Genomic DNA, 11,401 nt, shown 5'->3' on the forward strand with positions numbered 1-11,401 from the left:
TGCTTGAACTCAGAAGGCAGAGGTTGAGGTGAGCCAAGATGGTGCCACTGCACTCCAGCCTGGGCAATAAGAGTGAAACTCCATCTCAAAAAAAAAAAAAAAGAGAGAGAGAGAGAGAAAGATGTAGAATGACAAGAAGGAGAAATTAGGCCTTCTATTTTCAGACAGGCTGGACAAATCCTGCAAAAGGAGTCATTACTGAACTTTGTGTCAGTTGGGTCCTCTGGGCAGCAGATGCAGAGACAAAATAAGATTTTGGTCGTTGGGGGCAGTAACCCCTGTGAAAGACAAATGAGGAAGGAAGCAGAATTGGGTAGGAAAAGCCTCAAACCATGATGTAGCATGTATCAGAATTTCCTTCCTTTTAAAGGCTGAATAATATTCCATTGTATGAATATATCCCATTTTATTTATCTATTCATCCATCGATGGACATGTGGGTCACTCTCACCTTCTGGCTATTGTAGATGATGCTGCTGTGGTCATGGGTGTACAAATGGCTGCGTGTTACCCTGCTTCCAATTTGTTTGTGTATATACCCAGAAGTGGAATTGCTAGGTCACATGGTACCCATATGGCTATTTTTTATTTTTTGAGGAATAAATAAATAAAATACTATTTTCCATAGCATCTAATATATACCATGTTAAATTCCCACCAACAGTGCACAAGGGCTCCAATTCCTCCACATGCTCACCAACACTTGTTATTTTCCGGGTGTATTAGTCCCTTCTCACGCTGCTATAAAGAACTGCCCAAGACTGGCTAATTTATTAAGGAAAGAGGTTTAATTGACTTACAGTTCTGCAGGGCTGGGGAGGCCTCAGGAAACTTACAATCATGGTGAAAGGGGAAGCAGATATGTCCTTCTTCACATGGCAGCAGCAAGTAGAAGTCCTGAGCAAAGGGTTAAAGTCCCTTATATTAATAAAACCATCAGCCGGGCGTGGTGGCTCACGCATTTTGTAATCCCAGCACTTTGGGAGGCCGAGGCGGGCGGATCACGAGGTCAGGAGACACAGACCATCCTGGCTAACACAGTGAAACCCTGTCTCTACTAAAAATAAAATAAAATAAAATTAGCCGGGCGTAATGGCGGGCGCCTGTAGTCCCAGCTACTCAGGAGGCTGAGGCAGGAGAATGGCATGAACCCGGAAGACAGAGCTTGCAGTGAGCCGAGATTGCGCCACCGCACTCCAGTCTGGGCGACAGAGTGAGACTCCGTCTCAAAAAAAAAAAAAAAAAAACCGTCAGATCTCGCGAGAACTCACTCACTATCATGAGAACAGCATGGGGGTAACCGCCCCCATGATTCAATTACCTCCCGCCGGGTCCCTCCCATGATACATGGAGATTATGAGAACTACAATTCAAGATTAAATTTGGATGGGGACATAGCCAAACCATATCACTGAGTTCTTTGTTTGCTTGTTTGTTTGTTAAATAGTAACCACTCTAGCCAGGCTGGCATGCAGTGGCACAATCATAGCTCACTGGGCTCAAGCAATCCACCCGTCTCAGCTTCCCAAGTAGCTGGTACTATAGGCATGTGCCTCCAGGCCCCGCTAATATATTCTTTGTAGACATGGGGTCTTGGTATGTTGCCCAGGCTGGTCTCAAACTTCTGGTCTCAAACTTCTGGTCTTGTCCTTGTGCCTTGGCCTTTCAAGGTGTTAAGATTACAGGTGTGAGCCACTGCGCTTGGCCTTGAGCATCTTTTTATGTGCTTATTGGCCACTTGAATATCTTCTTTGGAGAAATGTCTATTCAAGTCCTTTGCCCTTTTTTTTTTTTTTTTTTTGAGACAGAGTCTCACTCTGTCACCCAGGCTGGAGTGCAATGGCACAGTCTTGGCTCTCTGAAACCTCCGCCTCCTGGGTTAAAGTAATTCTTCTGTCTCAGCCTCCCGAGTAGCTGGGACTACAGGCGCGTGCCACCACACCCACTAAGTTTTGTATTTTTAGTATAGATGGGTTTTCACCATATTGGCCAGGCTGGTCTCGAACTAATGACCTAGTGATCCACCCACCTCAGCCTCCCAAAGTGCCGGGATTACAGGTGTGAGCCACCATGCCCAGCCCCTTTGCCCTTTTTTTTTTTTTTTTTTTTGAGACAGAGTCTCATTCTGTTGCCCAGGCTGGAGTGCAGTGGCGCGATCTCGGCTCACCACAACCTCTGCCTCCCGGGTTCAAGCAATTCTCCTGCCTCAGCCTCCAGAGTAGCTGGGATTACAGGCGCACGCCACCATACCCAGCTAATTTTTGTATTTTTAGTAGAGACGGGGTTTCACCATATTGGCCAGGATGGTCTCAAACTCCTGACCTCGTGATCTGCCCGCCCCAGCCTCCCAAAGTGCTGGGATTACAGGTGTGAGCCACCACGCCTGGCTTTGCTTTGCCCATTTTTAAATTGAATTGTTTGTCTTTTTGTTGTTGAGTTATCACCTCAGGTGATCCGTCCCCCTCGGCCTCCCAAATCACCTCAGGTGATCCGCCCGCCTCAGCCTCCCAAAGTGCTGGGATTACAAGTTTGAGCCACTGGGCATGGGCATGTGTCCTCATTTTGTAGATGAATCTCAGAGGGGGCAAGTAACTTGACAGAGCTACTAAGTGGCAGAGCTGAGTTGGATGCCAGGCAGTAAGCTCTACAGCTTGAACTTTTAACCAACCCCCGAACCCCTTTTTCTTCCCCAGATCTTCTCTGGCACTTTTAGCCTTCTAAAAAGTCACATATTGGCCAGGTGTGGTGGCTCATGCCTATAGTCCCAGCACTTTGGAAGGACAAGGCACTTTGGACTTTTGAGCCCAGGAGTTCAAGACCAGCTTGACCAAAATAGCAAGGCCCATTCTCTACCAAAAAAAAAAAATTATTAGGGCTTGGTGGCACATGCACCTATAGTCCCAGCTACCCAGGAGGCTGAGGCAGGAGGATCACTTGAGCCTAGGAGTTTAGGCTGCAGTGAGCTATTATCATATCACTGCACTCCAGCCTGGGTGACAGTGTAGGTCCCTGTCTCTAAAAGAATAAATAAATAAGAAAATTAAAGTCACCTATTAACTTTTTAAAAAGTAAAAAGACACTTTTCCCTATCATCCCAGGCCTCTAGAAAAATCATTCTCTTCTTTGGTCTTTATTTCAAGAACTTATTTCAACTTGCTAGGATTGCCTATAACACATTGTACTGTGGCTGCTTCCATGTGTGACTATCCATCTCCCTCCTCCCTAGCTCCAACCCTCCTTCCCTAGTAATAATAAACTGTGAGCTATTTGAGAGACTATATCTAAATATCCACATGGTGCAGCACCTAAGAGTGCAGGCTTAAGAGACCAGACTGACGGGGAAGAAGCCTGTTCTGCCACTTACTAGTTGCATGACCTTGGGGTCTTTCCTTAATCTTTCTGAGCCTCTGTTTCTCTATCTGTAAAATGGGACTAATAATAGAACCAACACCTCACAAGGTTGTTGCAAGGATTAATGGAGATAACACATGTAAAACACTTAGGATAATGTTTAACACAAACTATGAACACGATAAAAGTTGGCAAATACTCTATGCTGGAAAAAAAATAAAACCAGAATAAACACTCATCCCACCACCAAGTGGAAGAAAAATTGTATGGTGTTTTGTTTTGTTTTTTCCTAAGGCAGAGATGAGTAGGCTTCAGCCACTTGGTTTTTCTTCATTTAAAATGCACATTGGCAGCATCACCTTCAGCCACAGTCGCTTATAGAAGGAAGGGATTGGTCAATAAGGGATGACCCAAGGGGGTACCAGAATCCCCAAATGACTTTTCCCCTTCCTAAGGCTGAAGGCTCCATGCTGCTTCTGCTTGGGCTCAGGCCATGCCAGTTCTCCTCCTCTTCCTTTCTTTTTTTTTCCCATCCCTCCCTCCCCACTTCAAACCCTGGGAAAAAAAAATGAAGAGAAGCACACCAACCAAGAAGCCTTTTCACTTCATTGTGTTTTCCAGCTAGACCTGAACAGACGGCGATCAATTCAACCCTCTCTCACCCTCCCTTCTCTCTTCTTCTCTCATGTCCTCTTTGTGTTTTTGTTTTTTTTTTCTCTCAGGCTGTGTCTTCAGGCTTAGGAAAAAGCAGATACCTCCCAGTAGCATGAAGATGCAAGAAGCTGCAGTTGCCTGTAGCAAACACAACGTGATTGTAACAGGTCCCCATGGCCCTTGGTGCATGGAAAGGTGGACAAGCAGGGGATCCTGTTTGGATTCTCTGAGAAACTTCTCAGCTTGACCACGTCTGTCTCAAGGTTTGGCTGCAAGGAGTCACACAGAAAACCTTGCTTTCCTACTTCCTCTGGCCAGGAACCTTCTGAAGTTCGCCCCATCCCCAAGCAAAGAGTTTTCATTCCAAGCTTCAGCAAATCTGGCCCGTTGGACTTGAAATCAATGAGTATGAAGGAGGAATACACCTTTTCCCTTTTCAAAGCAGCCTAGTGGGATTTTGTTTTTTTTCCAACAGGGTAACTCCAAATTGGCAGGGCTTTCAAAGCTACAAATTTCCATGTCCCCAGGCCTCACTGAAGAAAAATTTCCTGGTTAGGCTGGCATGTGTGGAAGTTTTAGGTGTGCAGCAGGTGAGAAATGCTGAACAAATAGTTAAACCTGAGCTATGAATCAAATTAGTCTAAACAAGATTCTCCCCTAACCCCATGCTGTACTAGTTACCCTCCTCAATTCCTACCCCAAACATATATTCAAAAATAGCTACTATTTGTCAAACACCCAGTAAGTACCAGGAACTGAGCTACATGTTTTATTTACTTACATTACTCATTTTATCTTCACAACTATGCAAGGTAGAAATTATTTATTGTTTCTTTTCTTTCCTTTTCTTTTTTTGCTCTGTCTCCCAGGCTGGAGTGCAGTGGAGCAATCTTGGCTCACTGCAAGCTCCACCTCCCGGGTTCACGCCATTCTCCTGCCTCAGCCTCCCGAGTAGCTGGGACTACAGGTGCCCACCACCACGCCCGGCTAATAATTTTTGTGAGACGGGGTTTCACCATGTTAGCCAGGATGATCTCGATCTCCTGACCTTGTGATCTGCCCGCCTTGGTCTCCCAAAGTGCTGGGATTACAGGTGTGAGCCACTGCGCCTGGCCTTATTGTTTCTTTTCTAAGGCACAGACAGGTTAAGCAATTTCCCCAAAGTCACTCAGTTCAAATCTCATTCCAACAATAACATGAGTGAATCTTAAAATCATCACGCAGAGCAAAAGAAGCCAGACAACAAAAGAGTATGTACTGTATGGTTTCGTGTATATAATATGATAGAAAATGCAAATTAATCAATAGTCATAGAAAGCAGACCCGTGGTTACCTAGGGATGGAACAGAGGGGAGATGGATTATAAAGGAGCACGAAGAAACTTTAGGGTATGATGGAAATGCTGATAATCTTGATTGTTATAAGATTGTTATAATGGTTTTGCAGGTATAGGTGTATGTCAAAACTGACCAAATTGTACACGTTATACATATGCAAGTTAATATGCCTCAAGTATATCTTGATAAGATTGAAACAAGGTACAAAAAAAGCTGGATGCGGTGGTGCCTGCCTGTAATCCCAGCAACTGAGGGATTGTTGCTGGAGGCAGGAGGCTCATTTGAGCCTAGGAGTTCAAGACCAGCCTGGTCAACTTAGTGAGACTCTATCTCAGAAAAAAAAAAAAAAAAAAGCTGAACATTACGCTGATCTGATCACTATACTATGTACCCATAAATATGTAAATTATTTAAATTAATATCTAAATTATTATTTGTTAATTTTTTAAAAAGCATGGGGGGCCGGGCACAGTGGGTCACACCTGTAATCACAGCATTTTGGGAGGCCAAGGCTGGCCAATTACCTGAGGTCGGGAGTTCGAGATCAGCCTGACCAACATGGAGAAACCCCATCTCTACTAAAAATACAAAATTAGCTGGGCGTGGTGGTGCATGCCTGTAATCCCAGCTACTCAGGAGGCTGAGGCGTGAGAATCGCTTGAACCCGGGAGGCAGAGGTTGCGACAAGCCGAGATGGCACCATTGCACTCCAGCCTGGGCAAAAAGAGTGAAACTCCATTTCAAAAAATAAAAAAAAAGCATAGGAGTAACTTTATCAATCTTCTTTGTGATATGAATCTGGTTTACATGCAAATCCTTGGGACATTGAATAAATGTACAGATCCTTATCATGTTCTAAATGAAATCATTCCCCCAAAAAAGCATAAAATATCCCATCCCTAATCATTTCTAGAAATGCATGTACTCTTTGTTATGTTCGATATCATAGGGCTTAGCCAGACTCTGGTTCAGACTTTTATTTTATTTTACCATTATTATTTTTGAGACAGTCTTACTCTGTTGCCCAGGCTGGAATGCAGTGGTGCGATCTCAGCTCACTGCAACCTCCACTTCCTGGGTTCAAGCAATTCTCTGCCTCAGCCTCCCGAGTAGCAGGGACTACAGGTATGTACCACCATGCCTGGCTAATTTTGTATTTTTAGTAGAAATACAAAATACATAGTTTCTTCATGTTGGCCAGGCTGGTTTCAAACTCCTGGCCTCAAGTGATCCGCCTGCCTCGGCCTCCCAAAGTGCTAGGATTACAGGCATGAGCCACCATGCCCAGCCAGGTTTAGACTTTTATGCTGTTGTCTCTGGGTCCTGTTGGGGTGAGAGGACCTAGCTGTTACTGGTTTTTCTCACTGGAAATTCCAATTAGTGAGGCCTATGATTCTAGAAATTCTTTTTCAGCACTCACAGTTAGGTCTCCTATAATGTCAATGTGATGCTAATGATTATTTAAACCAGCAGTTCTCAAATTTTTTGGTATAAGGATCCTTTCACACTCATGAAAAGTATTGAGGACACCACAAAGCTTTTGTTTATTGTGGATAATATCTATCAGTATTTGCTCAGAAATTAAAGCTGAGAACTTTTAAAGACAGTTAATTCATTTTTAAAAATAATAAACCATTATATATGACATAAATAACATTTTAATTGAACATAATTGTATATCCCAAAAGAATAGTGAGAAGAGTCACATTGTTTTGCATTTTTGCAAATTGAGTTTCTGATTCCATAGAAGATATGATTCTCATATTTGCTTCTTCAATCTGTTGCAACGTCACATATTGTGTAGCATCTGGAAAATTCCACTGTCTACTTGTGAAAGAATGAAAATGAAAAAGGTAAATAACATCTTAGTATTAATAAGAAAATAGTTTTAACCTTGCAGACCCCTGAAAAGATCTTGGAGATTCACAGGGGTCCCCGAACCACACTTTAAGAACTGCTAGGGGCCAAGTGTGGTGGCTCATGACTGTGGCTCAGTCCCAGCATTTTAGAAGACTGAGGCGGGCAGATTGCTTGAGCTCAGGAGTTCGAGATCAGCCTGGGCAAATCTCCGTGGCAAAACTCCATCTCTACAAAAAATACAAAAATTAGCTGGGTGTGGTTGTGTGTGCTGTGGTCCCAGCTACTTGGGAGGCTAAGGTGGGAGGATTGCTTGAGCCCAGGAAGTCGAGGATGCAGTAAGCCATGATTGTGTCACTGCACTCCAGCCTGGGCAACAGAACAAGATCCTGTCTCAAAAAAAAAAAAAAAAAAAAAAAAAAGAACTACTGATCTAAAGTGTTCAGGACCATAAACTATTTATTCCAGTTCTTATGCTGCCACCCCCACTATTTTACCTCTCCTACCTTGTGAAATCTTGAGAGACAGAGGAAGAAACTGGGGCACCGTGAAGCATCAGATGGAAGGTTGTACTAATAACTCTCCTTCAAAGTCCTTTCCACCCCTGTGAGTCTGTGGCATGGGGTATTTTTCTTTTAAACTAAATCAAGAGAGCCAAAGGCTCAGCAGGACCTAGATGCACAGGATGGGGGGACTAAAGCACAACAATGGAAACATCACAGAGATTCCTTGTGACCCTCTTGCAGAAAGAGGAACAGCTGCCTCCTCTCAGGGCTTTGCTCTGGTTTACCCCATAGTGGGTGTCAAAGCAAGAACCTGGGGTCCTGAGGGAAGTTCAGACAAGTCTGAGCTCTTACCTGTTCCCTAAACAAGTGCTTGCTGGGTTAAAGCCAGCATTGGTCCAAATCCTCAATCCAAATTGAAAACTTTGGCCCCTGACATGGGGTAGAAGACAGTGCATGCATTTAGGAGTCAATAAATTCCAATGTGAATTTTGTTACTCCTTTTTACAGAGTATGCAACCTTGGGTAAATTACTGGCCTTTTCTCTCTCTTTCTTTCTTTCTTTTTTTTTTTTTTTTGAGACGGAGTCTCACTCTGTCTCCCAGGCTGGAGTACAATGGCGAGATCTTGGCTCACTGCAACCTCCGCCTCTCAGGTTCAAGCATTTCTCCTGCCTCAGCCTCCTGAGTAGCTGGAATGACAGGTGCCCACAACCAGGCCCAGCTAATTTTTCTATTTTTAGTAGAGACGGGGTTTCACCATGTTGGTCAGACTGGTCTCGAACTCCTGACCTCAGGTTCTCAGGTAATCCACCCACCTTGGCCTCCCAAAGTGCTGGGATTACAGGCATGAGCCACCATGCCCAACCTCATTACTGGAGTTTTCTAAACCTCAGCTTTTTCATCTGTAAAAGGGAAATCATAATATCCTTATTTTTTCTATTTATTTATTTATTTATTTATTTATTTATTTATTTATATTTTGCTGAGATGGAGTCTCACTCTGTTGCCAAGCTGGAATGCAGTGGCACAATCTCGGCTCACTGCAACCTCTGCCTCCCGGGTTGAAGTGATTTTCCTGCCTCAGCCTCCTGAATAGCTGCGATTACAGGTATGCACTAGCATGCCTGGCTAATTTTTGTATTTTTAGTAGAGACGGGGTTTCACCGTGTTGACCAGGCTGGTCTTGAACACCTGACCTCAGGTGATCCACCCACTTTGGCCTCCCAAGGTGCTGGGATTACAGGCATGAGCCACCACCCCTGGCTTCTCTTAATTTTTTAAAAAGAGATGGCTCTGGGCATGGCAGCTCATGCCTGTAATTGCAGCGTTTTGGGAGGCTGAGGAGGGACGCCCGCTTGAGACCAGCAGTTTGAGACCAGCCTGGGCAACATAGTGGGACCCTGTCTCTACAAAAAATACGAAAAAAAAATGTTTTTTAAATGTTAGGTACAGTAGCTCATGCCTGTAATCCCAGCACTTTGGGAGGCTCAGGTGGGAGGATTGCTTGAGGCTAGGAGTTTAAAACTAGCCTGGGCAGGCCGGGCAGCGCGGTGGCTCACGCCTGTAATCCCAGCACTTTGGGAGGCCGAGGTGGGCAGATCACGAGGTCAGGAGATCGAGACCATCCTGGCTAACACGGTAAAACCCCGTCTCCACTAAAAATATAAAAAATTAGCTGGGCGTGGTGGCAGGCACCTGTAGTCCCAGCTACTCGGGAGGCTGAGGCAGGAGAATGACATGAACCTGGGAGGCGGAGCTTGCAGTGAGCTGAGATCATGCCACTGCACTCTGGCCTGGGCGACAGAGCGAGACTCCGTCTCAAAATAAATAAATAAATAAATAAAACTAGCCTGGGCAATACAGCAAGATCACATCTCTAAAAAAAAAAAAAAAGAAAGAAAAAGAAAAAGAAAAAAATTAGCTGGGCATGGTTCACACACGTGTGGTCCCAGCTACTTGGGAAGCCAAGGTAGGAGGATTACATTGAGCCACGGTCACACCACCGCACTCCAGCCTGAGCAACAGAGCAAGACTCCATCTCTAAAAAGTGAGAGAGAGAAATGGGATCTCACTCTGTTTCCCAGGCAAGTCATAGTGCACTGCAGCCTCCAACTCCTGGGCTCAAGGGATCCTCCCATCTTCCCCTCCTGAGTAACTGGGATTACAGATGTGCGCCACTGTGCCCAGCTCATAATATCCTTCCGAAAGGATTACTGCATAGATTCAATTCAATAATATATGTAAGAAGCCCAGTAGAGTACCTGGCATGTAACAGAGGCTCACTTTTAATGCCTGTTATACTTTTACAGAAAATCAAAGGGCAAAATGGAAATGTACCACAGCTTCCAGCATTAGACAGGCCTGGGTTTGAATCCTAACAACACTGGCTTTGGGCAAATCACTTCACCCACCTTGTACAGTTATTGTGAGGTGATTGAAATAATGCCTATAAATCACCTGGTATCTAGCCCATGTCTTACAGATGGCCACTGTTACAACCGACCATTTGCATCCGGGGCTACAGGAAAACCCCTCATCCCCAAGGGCAGCCTCTTTGGGGGCTAGCCCTTGGTCCCTGGACACAGGTTAGGATGGCTGGCTCTCAGGCTTCAGTGAGGCCTTTTCCAAAGGAGTGAATCGAGTCCTCACTTGGGATTTCCCATTTACAAATATTCACCAGTTCCCCTGTCTCCAAATATTGCACAGAGGGCATCAATGATAGTGGCATTAATGTCCAGAGGAACTGTTCCCAAAGCAGAGGGAGAATGGACACTGTGTGTAAACACTTTACTCCACACAGAGGAGAGGCTGCACGGGGGCTCTGGAGTCAGACTCAAATTCAAATCTTGGCTCTCCCATTTCTGTACTAACTGCAAGATATAGGGCAAATTACTTGGCCTTTGTAAGCCCACTTTCTCATCTGTAATTGGGAACAATGACAGTACTAGTGCTAAATGTGAAAAGCTCTTAGCATAGTACCTGGCACACAGAAAATATAGATACATTTTATCTATTATTATCACTACTTCTATTATTTTTATAGCCAGATACCAATGTTTTCACAATAATCCATATATAGCTCACATTCCTACCTAGACATGCTCAGGAAGGAGCAGCATGGCTGTGGAAAAAAATTGCTTATTTTCACTTTTATGTACTTTCAAAGGTTTCCTTAGCAAGCACTGGGGACTAGGTAATATAGAAAACTTTCAAAAGAGGGACAGGAGAGGGAGGAGGAGAAGGGAGAGGAGTCGGGGGTAAGGGATGAGAAAGGAGGAACAGAGAAGCAAGGGGAGAGGGAGAAATTTAAAAACTCAAGCTGAGGCCAGATGCGGTGGTTCATGCCTGTAATCTCAGCACTTTGGGAGGTCGAGGTGGGTGGATAACCTGAGGTCAGGAGTTCGAGGCCAGCCTGGCCAAAATGGCAAAATTCCGTCTCTACTAAAACTACAAAAATTAGCCTGGCGTGGTGGCAGGCGCCTTAATCCCAGCTACTCAGGAGGCTGAGGCAAGAGAATCGCTTGAACCCGGAAGGCGGAGGTTGCAGTGAGCTGAGATCATGCCACTGCACTCCAGCCTAGATGACAGAGCTAGACTCCGTCTAGAAAACAACAACGACAAAAATCCCAAAACACTGAAACTGAGCTCCGGACCCAGGAGAAACCACACATCCTGGGGCTCAAACCACTGGGCCGTG

General features: G+C 44.8%; 1 long non-coding RNA gene across 1 annotated transcript in view; it reads right to left on the reverse strand.

Annotated features, from left to right (window-relative positions):
- Nucleotides 1–1,213, reverse strand: part of LOC129524980 (uncharacterized) — a 28,600-nt gene extending 27,387 nt beyond the window's left edge. The window contains exon 1 of the long non-coding RNA XR_008668991.2: nucleotides 801–1,213. This is a non-coding gene — a long non-coding RNA (uncharacterized lncRNA). The remainder of the gene's footprint in view (nucleotides 1–800) is intronic.
- Between the last annotated feature and the right edge of the window lie 10,188 nt (nucleotides 1,214–11,401).

Source organism: Gorilla gorilla, chromosome 8 (genome assembly GCF_029281585.2).
Source record: "Gorilla gorilla gorilla isolate KB3781 chromosome 8, NHGRI_mGorGor1-v2.1_pri, whole genome shotgun sequence".
NCBI classification, from domain to species: domain Eukaryota; kingdom Metazoa; phylum Chordata; class Mammalia; order Primates; family Hominidae; genus Gorilla; species Gorilla gorilla.